Source organism: Pelobates fuscus, chromosome 4, assembly GCF_036172605.1.
Source record: "Pelobates fuscus isolate aPelFus1 chromosome 4, aPelFus1.pri, whole genome shotgun sequence".
In the NCBI taxonomy this organism is placed as follows: domain Eukaryota; kingdom Metazoa; phylum Chordata; class Amphibia; order Anura; family Pelobatidae; genus Pelobates; species Pelobates fuscus.
The window spans coordinates 252020500-252043637 of NC_086320.1; positions in this window are offsets into that span (position 1 = coordinate 252020500).

The window sequence follows — 23138 nt, forward strand, 5'->3', positions numbered from 1 at the left end:
TGTCCAGACAGATCAGTTGTTTGTAAATGATAAAATTAAACCTTTCCCACAATTGAAGCAGGAATTCAAGCTCCCTAATAAAGAACTATTTACATACTTGAGATTAAAACATTTTTTAAATCAAAGAATTGAACATAATTTACAAGCTGGGGCTAAGATGATATGTCTATTTTTAAACAACAAAAGAGTTAATAGAGTCTCTGCTTTAGCAATGAAAGCTATTCTAAAACTTGATGCACCTCCTGTTATTATCTCAGTTCAAAAATGGGAGAAAGAACTAAAAATAAGAATTAAAAGGGAAGATTGGTGTACGATTATATCTAAAACAGCCAAAAATATTCATTGCTTAAATTTACTGGAAACACTATATAAAGTAATAAATAGATGGTATTTTGTCCCCACCAGATTAGCTAATATGTATAGCTCGACCTCACCCCTATGTTGGAGATGTAACCGACAAGTGGGCTCTTACTTACATATTTGGTGGGACTGTGAGAATGTAAGAAACTTTTGGCAGGAAACTTTTGTTATTATTGAAAAATTGATTTTTAAGCCTATACCCAAATGTCCAGAAAATGCTATTCTACACTTAAATATTGATTCTCTATCTCAGAAAGATTCTACTGTCTACATTCATTTTATGATAGCTGTAAAAATTATAATAGCTAGGAATTGGAAAAACTCACTTCCCCTCTCTGTAGATAAACTTCTATCTCAGGTAAAGTTCCAACTGGGGATGGAATCCCAACTAGATAAGTTTCATGGCAAAGACTTGAAAGCCAAAGATTATAGCACTTTTTGGAGAGAAAAACTACAAAATGATAGTGGTAATTAGGTTTGTCCCTGAGTGATACCCAGGTCACACTTGCTAAACATAGGGGCTGATAACCGGCAAAGGACCCTGGTGTGACTCTGAGACTATGTGATGAACCAGCAGATCTCCCCTGCTCTCTTTTCGGCATGCAAGGTGATGTAATGTATATGTGATGTAATGTATGTATATGTATGTATGTATATGTATTTATTGTACTTTTTTGTGACTAAACCTCGAAGACTAAGTAGTATGTAATCAAGCACAATGAATGTTTTTGTTTTTGTATGTAAAGAAAGAAACTAATTATAACGACAATAAAAATTATATAAAAAAAAAAAAGAAAATGGTCCACTGCATGCCAGGGTTCATCCTCTTATCCCTGAAGACCCAGCAACAGGCCAGCTTGGGTACCCCCTAAGGGGATGTATGTGATCTACTGTCTACATGAAGCCCAGCAAACAGCATACCGGTAAGAGTTGCCAGCCTGGGTACATGCTCCGGCATCCAGGGGTCTGTCTTATCTCTCTTGGAAGTGATGACAGTTGTCCACTTCATATATGAGGCCCAGTTGAGTCTAAGACTTTATCCCTGAAGACCCAGCAAACAGCACATGTGTAGGAGTTGCCAGCCTGGGTACCTCCTTCAGCAATCAGGAGTCTAACCTATCACTCTCCCTGAAGGGTTGACAGCGGTACACTGTATACATGAGGCCCAACAGAGTTGTGACTGCCGGGGTTTACCTATTCTTTGTGTTCCACCTAGTATGGTAATGATGAATGGCATATGGGGTACAGATGGAAGCCTATAGTTTAAACAGTTTAGGCTGTCAGTTGTTCAAATCCCCATTTTGCAGCTGAAACACAGGCCTGCAACGATTCAGGTGAGTGCATTAGTAATTTAGATTAAAACTTGTATAGGCACCTGGGTCTCTGTTCTTTCAGTCCCTCCCAGCTGCTTATTTGTGGCTTCCTTCTAACAAATAGGTCACATTTAGGAGATTTGTGTGGTGAGCATTTAGGTAAGTTTATATAAAGATGTTTGGTGCAGGTATATGTACCCAAAAGAGTGCTGATAATACAAGTATGCATTGGGCAAAGTAGTGCTGATAATGCAAAAAGAGTGCTGATAATGCAAGGAGGCATTTTGCAAAGGAGTGCTGATAATGCAATGAGACGCTGTGAAAAAGAGTGCTAATAATGGATATCCTGGCTGTATAAAGTCTGCTGGAATTCCACAGCCTGGTGACAGAGGAATATCCAAGGTAAGATAACCTTCCTGGGTGTCTGTTTTGAAGTACACATATGTATATGACAGGTTTTGAAAAACCTAACTCCAAGTCCACACACACTTGTTTCTATCAAGGTATGTGGCATTGACTGCTGTTATCTGTGCATTATCTCAAATTAGCAGGCTTTTGTAGACAGTGGAAGAATATACTGCACAGACCACCACCGGGCTTCAGTATCTGTACATGAACTGGTGGTGATACAGCATCGGTATGTTTCCACTATATGCTCTAATGTATGATCACTGTGTGTCCGGTATATGAGGTATGAGTTGCTATGAGGATACGGCCTCAGTATTTGTATCCACTATATGCTCTAGGTATGAGTTACTGTGAGGACACTGCCTCAGTATATTTATCCACTATATGCTCTATGTATGAGTTACTGTGGGGACATCATCTCAGTATAAGTATCCTCTATATGCTCTCTATAGGAATTACTATGAGAACACAGCCTCAGTGTATGTATCCACTATATGCTCTATGTATGAGTTACTATGAGAACACAGCCTCAGTGTATGTATCCACTATATCCTCTTTGTATGAGTTACTATGAGAACACAGCCTCAGTGTATGTATCCACTATATGCTCTATGTATGAGTTACTATGAGAACACGGCCTCAGTGTATGTATCATCTATATGCTCTGTGTATGGGTTACTGTGTGGAAACAGCCTCAGTATATGTATCCACTATATGCTCTGTGTATGGGTTACTGTGTGGACACAGCCTCAGTATATGTATCCACTATATGCTCTATGTATGAGTTACGGTAAGGACACAGCCTCAGTATGTGTATCCATTATGTGCTCTCTATGGGAGTTGCTATGAGGACACAGCCTCAGTGTGTATGTTCACTATATGTTGTGTGTGAGCAGGGACTGACTGACAGCCTTCTGGGCCCCCGGGCAAAATCGTATCAGGGCCCTACGAAGAACAAATATTAAGTATTAAAAGGGACACTATAGTCACCAGAACAACTACAGCTTAATGTAGTTGTTCTGGTGTCCACAGCCAATTCTAGGTGTCTTTTGAGAGAAAGGGCATTGTTGACATTACTACCTAGGAACACCTCTAGTGGGAGGCACTGATGTTCAACGTCCCTACACAGTGTGTGTGTGTGTGTGTCCTACAGCATAATTTGTGTAGTGCCAGAGGGTATGAAATGCAGAAGTTTACTTGCATGTAGTAAATGCATTGTTCTATGAGTGAGTAGAGCAGATGTTTGTAAAAGCAGGAGTGTGTTTGTATGGAATGTTGAATGAGAATGCAGGTGTGTATTTTGTGGAGGACTTGTGTGTGAACACAGGGGAATGTTGGTGTATGAATTCCAGGGTGTATTAGTGTGGAACGTCTGCGTATGAATAACAGTATAGATTTGTATGGATTGTCAGTGCGTGAATGCATATATGAATGCTGTAGTGTGCAGAGTGTAAGAGTGTAAATGAGGGTGTATGTGTGAATGAGGAGTGCATCTAAAACCTGGGTCAGAGTGTGTGAATGAGAGGTGTATTTGTGTGTATGTGAATCATATTAAGTCAGTGTCAGCGAGGGGAAATGAGGCATATTTATATGCTGCAAGCATATTTGTTGTTGTTTTTTGACTATCCACCTTCTTATGAGTTTCTGTCTCTCTCAATCTTCACCAATCTGTATGTGTGTCTTCCCATTAACGTCTTCTTGTGACTCTCTAACACCACTTGTCACCCATTTCTGTCCCCCTCACACCTCACTCGGTTGTGCCTCTTCTGCACCTCTTACTTCTCCTTTCCAAATAACCCACATTTGTCTTCCATCTCACTTAAAGGGACACTATAGTCACCCAGACCACTATAGCTCATTGAAGTGATCTGGGAGCACTGTCCCAGGTCCCTTAACCTTGCAAAGGTGGTGGACTTATGGCTCAAGTACGGGGGTTTCACCGTCTATGACTATCACGGGTCAATTTCATCTAAGGCAGCAGCGCCTCTAGCCCAGTCCAACACCCGCATCAATTGGAGTCAGTTGGACACAGAGCTGTTCTGCAGGCATTTTGCCGGCTTGAGACCCCTGTCTTGTGTAGTTTACTCTACCTCACACTCCTCCAATTTGTGTCCCTGTGAAGCAGAACACTCTACATCCCACCCCTCCACTTCCTAACCATCCTCCAACCCCTCTGTCAGTCAGGATACGGGACAGGGAGATAAACTGGGCAGACCAGTAGTATTCCTGGGCAAGGTACAAATATGCAACAACTTTAATGTTGGAGCATGTAACTACAATGCCTGCAGGTTGTTGCATTTTTGCTCCATCTGTTTCAGGGCACATACAAAAGCAATGTGCCCTTCTAAGCTTTTCCCAAGGAAATGACTCACAGAAGGAAACACTGACACCTTAGTTAGCATTTACATATCCACCCCTTCCCTCACCTGGTGCAATATTAAATTTTTGGTTTGGCTGTGGGTTTCCACACGGGGTTTGTAGCACTCCCAACAGGAACTGGAATATCCTAAAATGTTCTCTCTGCAAACTACTCATCTGTCATTGTCAAGTTGCTACAGAGAGAGGCCACATCAGACTTTATGCTTGGTTCTTTCCGCAACATTGTGTTTCCACATGGCACTCTAACCCTATGTGAAGGGTTACAAACAACACATCTACAAACAACACATCCTGCCCTAATGTGTTTTACACCCCACCTCCTATAGAATGTAAGCTCGATTGAGCAGGATCCTCTTCAACCTATTGTTCCCATAAGCTTATTTCTAATTGTCCTATTTATAGTTAAATCCCCTCTCATAATATTGTAAAGCGCTACGGAATCTGTTGGCGCTATATAAATGGTAATAATAATAATAATAATAATAACAATAATAATAATAATCTAATAAATACTTTTGATTATCGATTTGTCAGCTCCTCGTTCTCCAGAATCGTTACATTTGCAGAAACCCTGCACTTGCTGCTTCTGAATATGGCCAGATAACCAGCGACCATAAATAATCGGTCAAATTTACCGATCTAGGCAGGACCCCTCACTCCAAGTAGAATCTTTAGCCACAATACTGATTTTGGCGCTAGGTGCCCCATTTATCCCTTGTCATACAACAGGCCAAAATACATTTGGTATTCCTGGGTATCTCACACCTCCCCATTGTGAAGATTGGTATGCGTCTGTCAAGAACTCGACCAGTTCCTCCAAAGGTACAGGTACTCGTAGGGACCCCCCAATCTCTACTGGGATACCTAAGTTTGCAATGCGTATAATTTCACAAAGGAGATCCTGCATTTCCTAGTTACATTCACTCCTACCCGGCAGGCCGAGCGATGGCACCATAGTCCTCAACACACCAGCATAACCAACTTTATCTTGAGGAAGCTCATCCCAACAGAAACCATGCAGCAGGTCACTCATGCTTGACTACAATTTGGTAAGCACTGGTTCAGGGACATGTGGCAAAGGTAGCACCTGCCTTACCGGCCTTCAGGGAAACTTCTGCCTATCCTAGTGTTACACTATCCTAGTGTAACAGCAGACCATACTTGGGGGGCATCTGAACACCGGTAAGGCAGTCAAGCATTTCTCAGATTTTGCATTTTTTATTATCCTTAAGGCACGCTTCCTCCACAAACATTACGCAGTTAATGCGGTACTGACTGTAGATGGCCACCATACTACAGTTATTATAGCGTGCAAACACATGGCAGGCATCCATTATATGGTCGCTGACGCATTGCCCCATCTAACGTTCAGGCGTTCTGCAAGGTTCATCCCGTCACCAACCAACTCCCATCCAGAATACCGATATTATCAGAGCTAACAATGGATTGACAAGATTGTTGATCCACACACGGTCACTCTCATGTAACGCTCTGCCTACCAACCCCAAAAAAGCCTATGACAGGGCTTTGACTGTGTTTCACAAATTTTGTGGGGAATTCCACGTTTCAGAGAATTATTCTTTCGAGACCTGTGGCGAAAGTAACCTTGAAACTGTTTTTTGGAGGGGCCTGTTTGCCAGCCTCCTGCCCTGCGACTATGGCCCTGGGATGTATTGCCCTTCTAGGAACTGAGTTGGGGCTTATGGACTTATATTATACTGTTACTGACCGTTTAAGAACTGTATTTGGGCATAATGGATTTTTATAATGCTGTTTCTGGGCCTTTAATTACTTTGGAGCAAAGTTGCAACTTTAAATTGGCACTTCAGATACAGCCAAAGTGCCGAAGTAGTCGAAGTGGCTGCCATTCAACAAACGAACATGTGGCGGCAGCCATCTTTGTTCATTTGAACGCGGTCAGCGGTGTGTGCAGCCAAATCTATGGAACTGTTTTCGGCTACCCAATTGCACGAACACCGCTGTCCAGTACTTTCTACTATTTCGACGCTGTGGCTGGAGAACGCTCGTTCGAAAGTCATTTTCTCAGTGTAAAATAGACCGACCACACAGCCCAAATCATGGGCATGAAAATGTGCTTGCGGTCGGTCAAAAGTGACTTATATCTATCTCCCGAACGGCTGAACGGATTTGAATGATTTTTGGGTATGTTTGTATTTGAAATGTGCTGATTAATAACATGTTACTAATTAATATTGGATGTATAGTTTTAGAGTTATGAAAGTTGGGTAAAAAGTAATGTTTTAAATTGTACGGATAATTGGGTTACCTCTCAGGCTAAGAGGAGGAGATGTGTGGGATGTAACCATTGTTTGATTGGCTAAGGTATAATTGTCTGTGGGCGTCTCCCTTGCATGGGAGAATTGCATAAAAGCAGAGTGTGTGTCAGTAAACTTCAGATCTTCTTGACCCTCAACACATAGTTGTGACAAACTGCCATTTGCCACTGGGCATTGGAGAGGACTGATTGCTAGCCTCTTGCCCTGCGACTATGACCCTGGGATGTATTGCCCTTTAAGAACTGCATTTGGGTCTAATGGATCTTTGTATAATGTTTCTGGCCCTTTAACTGTGTTGTACAAAGAAAGGGTTTGTACTTTTAAACTGGCACTTTGGATGCAGTCAAAGTCATCGAAGTGCCGAAGCAGTCAAAGTGGGCGCCATTAGACAGTCGAAAATGTGGCGGCGGCCATTTTAATCCAGTCGAATGCGGTGACCTGTACCTTCCCCTACCCTTCGACACTGCGGCTGGAGGCTAAGTCCTGTTCGAAGATTCGAACACACATACGAACAGGACTTTTGGTGTAAAATAGACCTCCATTATACTATTGAACACTGCTAAAACGCAACCCCGGTTCCACTTTGACACTTCGACAAAAGTCGAAGCGAGTTCGACGATTCAAATGCCGCCTTCGGATGGGACTTTGTTACTTTTCAGGTCAGAAATAGACCCACCGCACAGCCTGAATCTGTGGAACTGTTTTGGGCATGAAAATGTGCTTGCGGTCGGTCATAAAGGACTTCCAGCTAACTCTTTAACCCCTGGATGGAATTGGCAGAATTGTGGATATATTTGTAAGTAAAGTATGCTGATTATTAATATGTGTTTTTTATGAAGATTGAATGTATAGTTTTGGAGTTATAAAAATGTATACGTTTTAGCTTGGAGATAATTGAGTAGATACAGTAAGAAACTCTATCTCCCAAGCAGAGGGGAGGGAATATGTGGGATGTAACCGATATGTGATTGGTTAATGTCTAATTGCCTGTGGGCGTCTCCCATGCAGGGGAGCACTGCATAAAAGCAGAGTACCTGCCATTAAACATCAGAGTTCTACTTCACCCTCAATCTAGAGTCCTGTCTCTTATTGGGAGAATCACTATATCACTACAAGGGATTGTTATGCTCTGCATGCTCCCTTGGATAATCACTTCTAAGCTTTTTTAAGAGCTTGTTCCTGCTTCACTCTCTTGGAGGAGAGGATCACCCACTGGAACCTGGAGCCTTGTCGGAGGTCCAGGGTGGAAAGGAGACGTCGAGACCCCAACCAAGCTGGGGTCTTCGGTGGTTGTGGTGTATGCGGAGCGCTTGGAGCCCTCTGTAAGCGCTAGGAGCATCCTTCAACAGAGGTACCCAGTCGGGGTGCCAGGTGATCCGTTACAATAGTCTTGTCTCTTGATTTGAGGGGACAGCTATATTCACACTGGGGATTGCTATGCTCGGCATACTCCCTTGAGCTTCAATCACTTAGCTCTTTTAAGAGCTTGTTCCTGTCTTGCTTCAGAAGAAGTCTATGGTGGTTATGGTGTTGGCTGGAGTGCTTGGAGCCCTCAGGAAGTGCTTGGAGCATACAATAACAGAGGTACCCAGTCGGGGTGCCAGGTGATCCGTTACAAGACCATGGTGGCTTTTGCCTCCTTTTGCCACCTAAACCTTAAACGAGCACATAACACTATTAAATTATATCTTACAGGCTTACAGCATTACATCCTCACTACATTTCCCAATCACCAACCTTTTCTTTCCACATACCCCATCAAATCTATTCTCAAAGGCATCAACAAAATAGACTGATCTCCAACTACCAACAGATTACAAATAGATGGTAACATATTCAGGAACATGTCAGACTTATTGGACACAAATCCCTTTAATACCCAGACTAACTCTATCATCAAAGTAGCCATTTACCTTGCTTTCTACGGCTTCCTCAGACCCCGAGAATTTACTAGACATGTGCAATTTGTCTCGGGCCGAATATGAATTTGGACGAATTTCGGGCAATTCGGACATTTGAGTACTTCTGAATGTCCGAATAGCCGACGTCTTGAAGTTTCGAAATTACCGAATTTCCGAAGTGTCGAAGTTAAGAAGTGCTGAATTGCCTAAGTACTAATATACTTACCCAATTGAAGAAGAAGAATGTTACACTGTATACAATTTTAAATAAAAAGTATACAAACATAGCCAGGATTCACCTGTAAGCATTTGCAACACTTACAACAATCAAGTAACATACATTCATATAAAATGTAAGTTACTTGGCCAGTCATGTAATGACCGGAATTAATAAGTAGATAGCTCCCTAATACCGTGGGAATTAGGGAGTTATCTACTAAAAGGCTGAAAGACCTAAATTGGCCTTTCAGACAAATTTACTAATACTAGGTAAATATTAGAGGCTATACTGCGAGTAGGGGCATGTCTATTAAACAGTGAGCAGCCTGTGTCTGCTCACTGTAAAAAGAAAAAAAAACACCCCCCCCCCACTCTAACCTGAAGAAGGGACCTATTGCCCCCCCAGGCCCCCACCCCTGAACGGCGGGTGGGGGCTTTAAAGTAAAGTAATGAGGGGGGGACCTAATGTCCTCCCCCATGGGTGGGGGCCCTAAATACTAATTGGGGGGACCTAATGTCCTCCCCCTGGCCCCCACCCCTGAGCGGTGGGTGGGGGTGCTAAATTAGAATGAGGGGGAGGACCTAATGTCCTCCCCCCTGGCCACCAACCCTGAGTGGGGGTTCAAACCAACCAATCAGAGTGCTGTGACAGGTAAATGTAGAGACTTACCTGTCAGTTTCTTCATATACTAGTCAGTGCACTCTGATTGGATGGCTTAAACCCACCAATCAGAGTGCTCTGAGCCTAATTGCAGGGCGAGGCAAGGCTTTATAAGCCTTCCCCCGCCCTGCAGAGCTCAGTCTGCGCGGAGCCCTCCATGGGTGAAGATGGAATATTTTTTTTTTGCGCTTTTTTTTTTTTATTGTGCGTTGGTTATTATGGCTTTTTATTTGCCCTTTTTTGGGGCTAAAAAAAGATTTTAGAAGAAAGAAAACATCAAATGGTAAGTTTTTGGGGTTTTTTTTTTCAGGTACTTAGTTAAATGGTCCCCCCTCATTATTTTTAGGGTGAGGGGGGTAGGTAGGGGTTGATTTTTTTGTGGGAGGGAGTGACTAGGGGTTTGGGGACCCCTAGTCACCCAGGGGAAGGGGAGTTATTTTTTTTTTTTTTAGGGCCCCAACTCACCGCTAAGGGGAGTTAGGTCCTCCCCCTCATTCTAATTTAGGGTCTACACCCACCGCTCAGGGGAGTTAGGTCCTCCCCTTCATTCTAATTTAGGGTCTACACCCACCGCTCAGGGGTGGGGGCCTGGGGGGGAGGACATTAGGACCCCCCTCATTCTAATTTAAGGCCCCCACCCAGTGCTCGGGGTGGGGGCCAGGGGGGAGGACATTAGCCCCCCTTAATTAGTTTTTAGGGTCCCCACCCACCGCTCAGGCATGGGGCCCGGGGGGCAATAGGTTTACCCCCCTGTTATTTTACTTTAGGGCCCCCACCCGCCGCCCAGTGGGGGCGGGGGGCAATAGGCCCTTTAGTTTGAAAGCCCCCACTCGCGCGTCGAGCAGCCACTGGCGGTATAGCGAGTAGGGGCACAATTTACTAATACTAAGTAATTTTTACTTGGTATTAGTAAATTTGGCTGAAAGACCAATTTAGGTCTTTCAGCCTTTTGGTAGATAACTCCCTAGTACCGTGGGAATTAGGGAGTTATCTACCAAGCGGCTGCAAGAGACGTTCCGAAATTCTGAAGTCCCGAATTGCCGAGGTCCCAAAGTGCCGAAGTCACGAAGTTTCAAACTTACCGAATTTCTGAAGTGCCGAAGTTCTGAAGTGTCGAAGTTGCCGAATTGCCGAATTTCGTAACGCCGAACCGAACTATTTTCCCATGCACATGCCTAGAATTTACTGTGATACGTCAAACAGATATAAGATATTGTTTAAAACTATCGGACATTACCAAACACGGTGACCAATATGTGATGTCTCTACACTCATCTAAAACCAATCACACAAACTACCCAACTACAATCCCTCTGTTTCCTACAGAGAACCTCTGGTGTCCTGTTAAAATACTTAACTTATTTCTATCCACAAACTTCAGTCTCCCATTTAAAATCACCCCTACTACTTCTTCACTTACCACTTCAAAATTCATAACCCACGTTAGAACACTATTGCTAAGATTGGGACATAACCCGGCCACTTTTTTCCGGTCATTCCTTTAAAATTAGGGCAGCCTCCTCAGCCACTAGCACAGACACACCAGTCCATACCACCAAAAGACTAGGCAGATGGAAATCCTCTGTTTACAGCACTTATATTCCACATCCTGAGAGAGATATCAGGAAAGCCTTCAAAGCATTGTAAATTATGAATAAAGTGTGCTTTCTGCAATATCTTTTGCCCACTTTATTACCGGCCTACCAGTATGTTGGCACACCACTATCAACTTTCCCTCTATTTTCATATACAAATTAAGTTCCGACTACAAATAAAAAGCAATACACATATATATATATATATATATATATATATATATATATATATATATATATATATATATATATATATATATATATATATGTGTGTAAGGCCTGTATTTGTGGGAGGAGTTAAGCGTTCCATATAAACGCTACTCCCCCCTTCCTACCTGCCGTACGCACGCTGTTCACTCAGTGACAGCCATACTTCCGGTCCTCGCTCAGGCTCTTCCGGTCCTCGCCTCTTCCGGCCCGGCTTCCTCTCCGTTCCCCCGCTCCTCCTTTCGGGCAACAACATGCGAACGCCAAGGTAATCAGCAAATAGCCGCACTCGGGCTATTTGCTGTTCGTCAAATCTCAGCCATACTATCGGCGGTCCAGCTTACCTGCTAACCGTGAGTCTCATTCCGGTCCCCTCACACATGTCGGGGATGCGATTGCTGGGAGCAATTCCCTTGCACTCTTTAGGATATTAATGAACAACAAACTTGTTTGTATGCTTCCAGTTTATATATGTTGTGTGCTCTCATGTCAAGTGGATTGATCTGATGTGTTTTATTGTAAATCCCCCAATTGCAGATAGCGGAACGTTCACTAAGAATACACTAAACTGACGGAGCATTTTGGGAAATTTAATTTACAAATGTCTAGTATTCCAAGGTTACCTACTACGGAAATTACATGTGGCATCAGCCTGTTAATATAATTTGGGGAGGGGGTTTCTGCATTCTTTTCTCTGTTCCTGCTTTTTCCATGCTTGCTGGACTCTGTTAATATATTATTTTTCTTCCCCTGCATCTTCCTTTCTATATAAGGAGGAATCCTGAAACGTACAGTAGGTTAGTTATTTCCAGAAGATCCTGCATGTTTGTGGTTTATTATTTACATCTAAAGTGTTCCTGATTTTCAACATCTTCCTTCCTTCCTTCCTTCCTCAAAGTTGAAGTCATTATTATAACATATAAGCCAATGCTGCCAGGATGTATGTACCTCCAACAGACCCTTCCCATCCTTGATCCTTTCTTTTCCTAGATTCAAGCAACTTTGTTTTTAGATATGTTTGTCAGAACAATAGCCTTCCTTACATATATATTTTACCGGGGACCACCCACGCTCCCCTCACGCCAGCACCTAGGCAGTACCTTTCGAACACCCGTCTGGGGGGTCCTACACCCCCCCTCTCCCCTACACGGTCTCATTAGATTTCCGGTCCAAACATAAATTTTGCTAGGGGTACATATATAAATTCACTCGGATAATAAAAAAAAAAAAAAATCATGCTGTTATAGAGGCTATGCTTTTCTACTGTATGGGTAAAGGAAGGGATGCCAGCGATTTTATTATATCATGCACGACATATTGATTACAAAAAACGTTCACTCATACTTTCCAGTATGTTTTTCATGTATCAGTGCGAAGACCTAGTTTATCCGGCTGGTATCTCCACCTAGTGGTTTTATGGTATTTGCTGTTTTATTCTGTATAATATGTAGCTTCCCTGCCGTCCTGTTTTCAGGTTATTTATGATGTATCTACAATTGGTGCATCCCATGTAATACTACTCAATGCCTGACACTATGCATGTACTGTTTTATTGGGTCAGGTTAATCTAACAATTAAACGCTGTATAATTTGGATTATTTTATCTCCCAGATTACACTGACGCTTGTGCAACTCCAGTTATACATGTATCGAATTACCACAGGTTCAGGCGTTCCGCCATTTGACATTCTAATTACTTTTAATGTTGCATATTGTCATTTGTTATCATTAGACAATCACTGGTTCGCTATTGTCGCTTGTTTCTATCAGGTACAATTAAGGTTCGTCCACGTTTCAAACAACTGCCTCGACAAGGCCACGTTGTTACACGATGGGGTATCGAACCGACAAGCAAACGAACGTTCAGGTAATCGGTGGGAATAGCCTCGTTCAGGCTATTCCCGCCATACAACGCCTGTGCAAGTAATGACCTATATTTCATATGCTCAAACTCATGAACGTCCTAACTCATGAACGCTTGAAACTCTCGTACAACACGATTTGTATGAGACCGGCAATCAGGTTTCATTTCGGCAGACTATTTGGTTTTGGTAATTAATTTCAATTATGTCTGTATATTTATGCAGAAATGTGATCGTTGCAGGTACCACTTCCATAGTTTCTTTCACATTTGCACCTATTACATCGCAACCTTTATACAGTCAGTATAATTGGGATTTACAAAGGCACTGTTGTCTGTGGAGTTCAGCGTTTTCCTTAGCGATTTGGCATTTTTCCTGTAACTGTCAGTTTCACTGTTTTAGGCTGCAACCAACACTGGTGTGATACATTAATAACATGGTTTAAACAGGTCTTCAAATGTTTCTTTTTATTTATTGTGGTCCTACATTGTAGGTAATTCCATTAGTGTTTAGATCACGGTTGACTCAGACTGATCAGTTGACAGTACAATTGCCTGTCTCAATTACAATTACGTAGGTTTTGCAATATTGATATAATAACTGAGGTTATCTATTATTCAGCCGCTTCACATGTGGATAACCATTCTTTCAATGTTATTGGACTGCTTGCCCTATCACCCCCAGCTTTGACTAGGGTAGTCATTTATGTAATACCCTTGTTGTGGGGACAACTCTGTAAGTTATACAATGCAGGCAAGGCTTTAAGGTAAATATTTTTCATGTGTGTAATTTTGAAGGATAAACAAACAAATGTTACATTAGGTTCACAATTACTATTGTTTCATATTGTCATCTGCTATCGGTAGACAATTACTGTTTCGCTATTGTCGCCTGTTTCTATCAGGTATGAATGTGTTTTCATTCACATTCCCAACAATTGTTACACAATTGGCCGTTAGTCAATCGATTGTCTCCTGTTTCTTCCAGGTTAATTAAGTTTTTGTTCACATTCCAAACAACTGCCTCTACTAGGCCACGTTGTTACACGATTGGGTTTTGGGGTACGGGGGCTTGATTCCTGCCTTGCCTCGTCAGGCCACGGCCACACTCGACAACTTTTCATTCGTACTCGCTACCCGTAACAATCGTTTTGTTACTCACTACCTTACTAATTTCACCCTCCTCTCTCCGTAAGGTACAACGTTTTCTTGGCACATCGCCTTCATACATCTCCTTTCAGGGTTGTATAGTAGCCATCACGAGAATCTTCAGCACCCTCAGGGTCTATCGCTACTGTACTTTCAGCTATATCTCCATAGAACTGCACTTTACTGCACATTATTTTCCTTCCCTCGACTTCAGTTCCTTTTCTCTTCTTTCTTCCTCCTTTCACTCCCTTCTTTTCCTCTGTCTCTGTCTGGGTATCTTCAGGTACATATCATTAACCACAACTTGGGTTTACCAAGCACGTTACGTTACCCCCTTATCAAGCCCCCGTCTAGGGTCAGAGAACTGGCTATCTAGGGTTAGGAGCTGGCCTTAGCTGTACAACGTTGCTGGTCCCGCGAGGCCAACTCCCCGATCTCAACACAGAGATTTTCGCCCCTCGGCCCAAATCATAGTTTGAGCCTCGCATTCACCAACCTATCGGGTTTATAGTTAGGGTCTCACCTGACACGGCTACACGTTTTTGGATCTTTTACTGTCACCGAGAGGCCGCCTCCCCGCCACCACGCTAGTGGCTCGAGCCCCACGCCCAAATCATAGGTAGAGCCTCTCACCAGCCGCTTGGCAACTAGCATGTGCCTCACTTGTCACGGGGTAGAGAGAGTTTTTTGCTTCGGCACTAGTTAGCCAGCCAGTTCTATATTGCTTAACCGTATTGTGGTTATTTGAGTTCATTTGTTGTCTTGTTCTTTTTCAGGATGTCCTAAGAAGGCAACATCGGACGAGGGATTGCAGCATTTTCATATCTAGTAGGGTCAACTAACCAAGAGTCACTCAGTCTCGTACCTCACCCAACTCACAACACTCGAGCATAATCAGCATTTCAGCATCCCCTTTTCGGTCGCTCGGCTATTGGGGCTCGACACAATTTATCATCTAGAGCATTATTTGTTTACTCTAAGATACATATAACAGAGTCGTGACATTTTTCCAAGACTCAGTGGAGCATGACATCCACGGGCATACTGATCACCCTGTAGTCTTTTCTACATTTTTGCCTCCTTTTATTCAAACCTTCATACGCACACGATCGCACTATACCGAACTGACATACACGTTCTGACAAGCCTTTCAAACCATACCCCATCTTAACATAAGATATCAAAAGATAAATAATTGGTTTATCACTCTACAGTAACATACGTACACAGATAGGAATACAGGGCAGCATCAGACTCCCTAAACAGCATTCGTGCCACACAACCAGGACTTAAATCTATGTGCCTACAACCATACAAGGGTTCTGGAACCCTACAACTCCACAATCAAAACTAATCAGACTGGTAAATCATGTCTCCCCAAGGAAAATTTAAGAAGGTACAAACACTACATCGTGTCACGCCAACATTCAAACCAGACAATCAAGACACTTGACCTGCTAATCATTCCCTAACTACTTCTAATATGATTCTACATTCACACTCCTGTCATTAGAATAGGTAGGACCACTGGCTCCTATTTTTCACATCCTTTCTATAAGCACGACATCCAGTAGCAGTACGCCGGTACAAACAATTAGAGTTACTAGGTATCAGCTACATTATACAGGAACATTCCCAACGCATAAGTAGTACAACAACAGATTTTATATGATTATTATAGTGCTATAAGTGTGTTTTCTGGCATTTCCTTTTGCCCTCTTTTACAGGCCTACCCCCTACGTCGGTTCCGGCACACCACGCCAACTTAATTCCAATCACAAGGTATTTCACTATACGATATTAACCGACCACAAGTTTAAGGCCGTAAGGCCTGTATTTGTGGGAGGAGTTAAGCGTTCCATATAAACGCTACTCCCCCCTTCCTACCTGCCGTACGCACGCTGTTCACACCACCCACCTCTCCCTCTTATACAATTCATCCAGGGAGGCCCTCTTTTACAGGCCTACCCCCTACGTCAGTTCCGGCACACCACACCGACTTAATTCCAATCACAAGGTATTTCACTATACGATATTAACCGACCACAAATATATATATAAATTTGTGTATGGCACATTTAGAGGACATATGGTATAATATGAAGAAAATTTAGTAAGAGCAAACTCAGTTGAGGTGTGCCGAAACTGACGTGAGGTTAGACCTGTAAAAGAGGGCCTACCTAGGTGATATGAGAATAAGAGAGGGTGCGGTGGGAGCGTAACTTCCGAGATCGTTGACGACAGGTAAGCAGGGGCTCACTGGGTTTAAATAGGGGTCATAGTCACTCCCACAATTACAGGTCAAGCCTTCCATTTGTGTACAGCACATTTAGAGGACATATGATATAATATGAAGAAAATTTAGTAAGAGCAAAGTAGAAGGGCAAAAATATAACAAACAATACTTTTGTCAGACATGTTTATTAAGCAATACATTACTTAGACATTTCATGGAAAGCTAATCTTATTTCTTTATCTGGATTAGGGATGTATCTGTTGTATGCGGATGATTTCCACCGACCCATATTTTTATTGATATGTGTTGGTACGTGATTACCGGAGGCTGCGGTGGCTGCTCCAATACGGAACGAATGGCCAGAGAATGAATATGGGTTGTGTCCCAGCTGGAGTAATAACGTACAAATGTAAAGCACAAATGGTTTGGTGGTTAGGGGTTTCCCTTGAATGGCTAATAGTGGGGATTCAAGGTTGGTAGAAAGTTGAGTTTCCACTAGTTTATCCAGAATGTGGACTGGACTGCATTTGGTAGAGGTAGGATAATATTTAATCTCTACCGGTTGACCAGAATGGCTCATGTTGGTATGAGCGATTGACAGAATATAGTGGTCCTGTTTTTTAGTGGGGTGTTTTGTTGAAAGCATGACTTAGTCAGATGCCTTCTCCACAGAAAATTATTTAGGTCTCAAGAGACTGTAGAAGGCTATGTAGGCTTTGGATTTGATTATCAGGTTTGTGACCTTCTCAAAAGGGGACTTGTCTAGTAAATCGGAGATATTCCTAAATAGTATACTATCTATAGCAAGTCTCTTCATGGGATTATGTACTGTTAGTCTTTGAACACCTTTAAGGACCCTTTTGAATGAGTAGGATGCTAGAAATTGAGTTTTGTTGGGATAACTGATTAACATCTAGTGTTGTATGCATGTTAAGTAAAGTTTGATTGTATTGTAAGCTCATTTAAGAGATATGTGGCAAAAAGTGGTAAATGTTTTTTTTGTATTAAATGACCACTATTGTGCCAGGAAAACATACTCGTTTTCCTGGCACTATAGTGCCCTTAGGGTGCCCCCACCCTCAGGGTCCCCCTCCCGCCGGACTCTGGAGAGAGGAAGGGGTTAAAATCTTGCCTTTCTCCAGCGCCGGGTGGGGAACTTTCCTCAACGTCATCGGCAACGTCATCGGCTGAATGTGCATGCGCATTCAGCCAGTCTCATAGGAAAGCATTTGCAATGCTTTCCTATGGACGCTGGCGTCTTCTCACTGTGATTTTCACAGTGAGAAGCACGCAAGCGCCTCTAGCGGCTGTCAATGAGACATCCACTAGAGGCTGGATTAACCCTCAGTGTAAACATAGCAGTTTCTCTGAAACTGCTAGGTTTATTAAAAAAAAGGGTTTAACCCTAGCTGGACCAGGCACCCAGACCACTTCATTAAGCTGAAGTGGTCTGGGTGCCTATAGTGGTCCTTTAAGTGACAAACCAGCTTGTGCGAGCGACCTACTATGGTGTAACAGGGTATTTAAAGCATTATTAGGTCTGTGAAGCTTGGAGGTTCCCCGGGTTGCGAGTTTGCTGACGGATGGACTCTGAAAAATTCCTGCAAATTAGAGCGTGAGAGTGTGTCAGCTGCGTTATTCTGAATACCTGGAGCGTTAATACAATTTATACAGATTTACCGCTAGCCAGGTAAGTCTCTTTACCATGTTCATAATTGTAAGGTACTGAGAGTGGCCTTTATTTATGATATTACATGCCGCCAAGTTATTATTATTAATTATTATTATTATTATTATTATTATTATGATATGTATATAGCGCCATCAAATTCTGCAGCGCTTTACAGTGGGTGGACGAACAGACATGTAGTTGTAACCAGACAAGTTGGACACACAGGAACAGAGGGGTTGAGGGCCCTGCTCAATGAGCTTACATGCTAGAGAGAGTGGGGTAAAATTACACAAAAAGGTAAGGATAGTACTAGACTAGTGACAGTTGCAGAAGAGGATTCAGTCAGGAGCTGTTAGTATTAGTATTTAACAAATGAAAAAGTTCAACTTTCCTGGCTGTGGCCGGGAAGGGGATATTCATCTTTTTGAGTTCCATGGTGATTTTAGGAATTATCCAGGATCTATAGATGGACGCTGGGCATGCCGTAATAGTATCCCTTCTCTACGAGCCTGATATGGTCGGGGTGCTGGTAACAAGACCGGGCATCTCCTTGTATGGAAGCGTTAGACATGCTAAGGGTGTGATGGCGATAGCTTGGTTAGTATGGTATTCATGTAGATCAGTAGTAACCCAGATTGCTAGATTAGTGCCCTAAGGCGAAATTGTATTAATTTACTATCTTAGGTGACAGGTGATGCCCGAACTACTTGACAAGTGGCTTTGAGAGGCTCTACCTATGATTTGGCCCGTGGGGCCTTTGTGCCACTGAGGTGGGTGGCGGGGTGTTGGCCTCTCGGTGGCACGTATAAGATAGTATTCTCGATTGGCCGTGATGAGTGAGGCCCTAACTATGACTTGATGCAAGGCTATAACTATGCGTTAGGCCGATTTAGGCTTGAACCTCTGATGGAAGGAACAATTATTGGCCTTGCGGGACGACTTAACTATAGGCAAAGAGGCGTATGGGATTATACCTAATTGGCAAGGGTTTTTATAACCTTACAAACGACCTATCTGGGTTTCATTTGTTCAATCGTACCTGCTGTTGTCCTGAATAACATATTTGGAATGACCCCTAAAATATGTGACAATAATTGAGTTATAACCAAACCCGAGGTGAATACAAAGAAAAAGATACAGCCGTGTATATATATCTTTTTGCAAGATATCAGAATAGCATCTCAGAGCTGCTGTTTGGATGTAAACTGCCTCCCACCCTCATAGATCCTTTGCTTGACTATGCTCCAAAGGTTCTAAATAGGCTTGAGGTCAGGGGAGGATGGAGGCCACACCATGACTTTCTCTCCTTTTATCCCCAGAGCAGCCATTGATGCAGAGGTATTCTTTGCAGCATGAGATGGTGCATCGTCATGCATGCAGATGATTTTATTACGAAAAAGCATATTTCTTCTTTTGTACCAGGGAAGAAAGTGGTCAGTCAGAAATTCCACATACTTTGCAGAGGTCATCTTTACACCTTTGGTGACCCTAAAGGGGCCGACCAGCGACTCCGGCCCAAAACATGACTCCACCACCACCTTGCTGACGTCGCAGCCTTGTTGGAACAGGATGGCCGTCCACCAACCATCCACTAGTCCACCGATCTGGATCATCCAGGGTTGCATGGCACTCCTCAGTGAACAGGACTGTTTGAAAATTAGTCTTCATGTATTTTTCTGCCCAATGCATCTGTTTCTGCCTGTGAGCATTGGTTAGTGGTGGCCGACTAGAAGGTTTATGCACAGTTGCAAGACTCTGGAGGACTCTACACCTTGATGTCCGTGGGACTTCAGAGGCACCAGCAGCTTCAAATATCTGTTTGCTGCTATGTAATGGTATTTTAGCAGCTGCTATCTTGATCTGATGCATGGATCGGCAGAAATCTTCCTCAATGTGCCTTTATCTGCACAAACCCGTCTGTGCTCTGAATCAGCCACAAATCTATTAATAGTGTGATGATCACGCTTACGTATTCGTGAAATATCTAATGTTTTTATACCTCGTCCAATGCATTGAACTATTTCACTCTTTTCAGCAGCAGACAGATCCTTTTTCTTCCCCATATGACATTAAATGGTGCTCTGCTTAATAATGTGGAACACCCTCCTTTAGTAGTTTTTCCTTAAATTTGGCTCACCTGGCAATCTAATTATCACAGGTGTCTGAGATTGTTTTCAGTGATCAAAAGAGCCCTGAGACACAATGCCATCAATGAGTTAAACTGAAAAACAAAATATTTAATCTTTGTGACACTTAAAAATTATTTGCGTAATAATTTGGAACAGGGTGTATACACACACACACACACACACCTATATATACACACACATATATATATATATATAGATATATATATATATATATTTATATATATATATATATATATATATATATATATATATACATACACACACATCTATATATATATATATATGTATATATATATATATATATATATGTATATATATATATGCACGCATCTATAACTGATTCCTCTTCTGCAACTGTCACTAGTATAATACTACCCTTACCTTTTTGTGTCATTTTACCCCACTCCCTCTAGCATGTAAGCTCACTGAGCAGAGCCCTCAACCCCTCTGTTCCTGTGTGTCCAACTTGTCTGGTTACAACGACATGTCTTTTCGTCCACCCATTGTAAAGCGCTGCAGAATTTGACGGCGCTCAATAAATATCATAATAATGAGATATATATATATATACACACACACATATATGAGCGAAAATTTATTCATACTTTCCGTAATTTTCTTTTCCTGGACATAGGCCATGGCAGCACAGCATTGGGTATCTCCTCCCTATCCCCAATTGGACAGGATTAATAATTGAAAGTTATAATTACCACCTCCTACCCCTCCTTCCCCAGTCTAGTTTCCAGTAATATCCCCGGGTGGGACCCTTGTGCTGCCATGGCCTATGTCCAGGAAATGAAAATTACGGTAAGTATGAATGAATAAATATATATATATATATATATATATATATATATATATATATATATATATATATATATATACACACACACATATATAGTTGATACTCGAATAATTAAAATAGCGTGCAAAAGTTAATTTATTCCAGTAATGCAACGTTAAAGGGGAAGCTAATATATGAGACGCATTACACGCAAAGCAATATAGTTCAAGCCGTGATTTGTCATAAGTGTGATGATTATGTCTTACAGCTCATGAAAACCCCAAATCCACAATCTCAGTAAATTAGAATATTACATGCAATCAATAAAACAAGGAGTGTACATAGACAATATCGGACCTCTGAAAAGTATAAGCATGTATATGGACTCAATACTTGGTTTGGGCCCCTTTTGCAGCAATTACTGCCTCAATGCGGTGTGGCATAGAAGCTATCAGCCTGGGGCACTGCTGAGGTGTTATGGAAGACCAGGATGCTTCAATAGCGGCCTTCAGCTCTTCTGCATTGTTCGGTCTCATGTCTCTCATCTTTCTCTTGGCAATGCCCCATAGATTCTCTATAGGGTTCAGGTCAGGCGAGTTTGCTGGCCAATCAAGCACCGTAATCCCACGTTCATTGAACCAGGCTTTGGTGCTTTTAGCAGTGTGGGCAGGTGCCATGTCCTGATGGAAAATGAAGTCAGCACCCCCATAAAGCTCGTCTGCAGAAGGAAGCCTGAAGACTTCAAAATCTCCTGGTAGATGGCTGTGTTGACCCTGGACTTAATGAAGCACAGTGGACCAACAACAGCAGATGACATGGCTCCCCAAATCAACACAGACTGTGGAAACTTCACACTGGACTTCAAGTATCTTGCAGTGTGTGCCTTTCCATTCTTCCACCAGACTCTGGGTCCTTGGTTTCCAAATGAGATGCAAAAGATGCTCTCATCAGAAAAGAGGACTTTGGGACCACTGAGCAACAGACCAGGTCTGTTTTTCTTTAGCCCAGGTAAGACGCTTCTGACGTTGTTTGTTGTTCAGGAGTTGCTTGACAAGAGGAATATGACATCTGAAGCCCATGTCCAGGATCCGTCTGTGTGTGGTGGCTCTTGATGCACTGACTCCAGCCTCAGTCCACTCCTTGGGAAAGTCCCCAACACTTGTGAATGGCCTTTCCCTGACAATCATCTCCAGGCTGCGGTCATCCCTGCTGCTTGTGCACCGTTTTCTTCCACACTTTTCCCTTCCACATAACTTTCTATTAATGTGCTTTGATACAGCACTTTGGGAACATCCAACTTCTTTCGCAATTACCTTTTGAGGCTCTCCCTCATTATGGAGGGTGTCAATGATGGTTTACTGCACAACTTTCAGGTCAGCAGTCTTCCACCTGATTGTGATTCCTACTGAACCAGACAGAGACCATTTAAAGGCTCAGAAACCCTTTGCAGGTGTTATGGCTTACTTAGCTGATTAGAGTGGGACACTATGAGCCTAGAATATTGTACCTTTTTCACAAAATTCCAATTTATTGTGGATTTGGGGTTTTCATGAGCTGTAAGCCATAATCATCGCACTTATGACAAATCACGGCTTGAACTATCTTGCTTTGCATGTAATGCGTCTATCTCATATATTAGTTTTCCCTTTTACGTTGCATTACCGAAAAAAATGAACTTTTGCACAATATTCTAATGTTTCGAGTACCACCTGTATACACATATATATATAAATCTCCAAGATATCTTGATGGAGAGCACTCAAAAGACTCAAGTCTTGATAAAAGTCCAGTGAAACGTCAACACTCTGTATCCAAAGATTTGATGCTAAAATAAAAAGCACTCTTTGAAATACATTTTGAGTCATTTGAGTGCTCTCCATCAAGATATTGTACATATTCAAGCCAGGGATTGCACCAAGGCAACAACAAGACTGGGAACTGTGAGT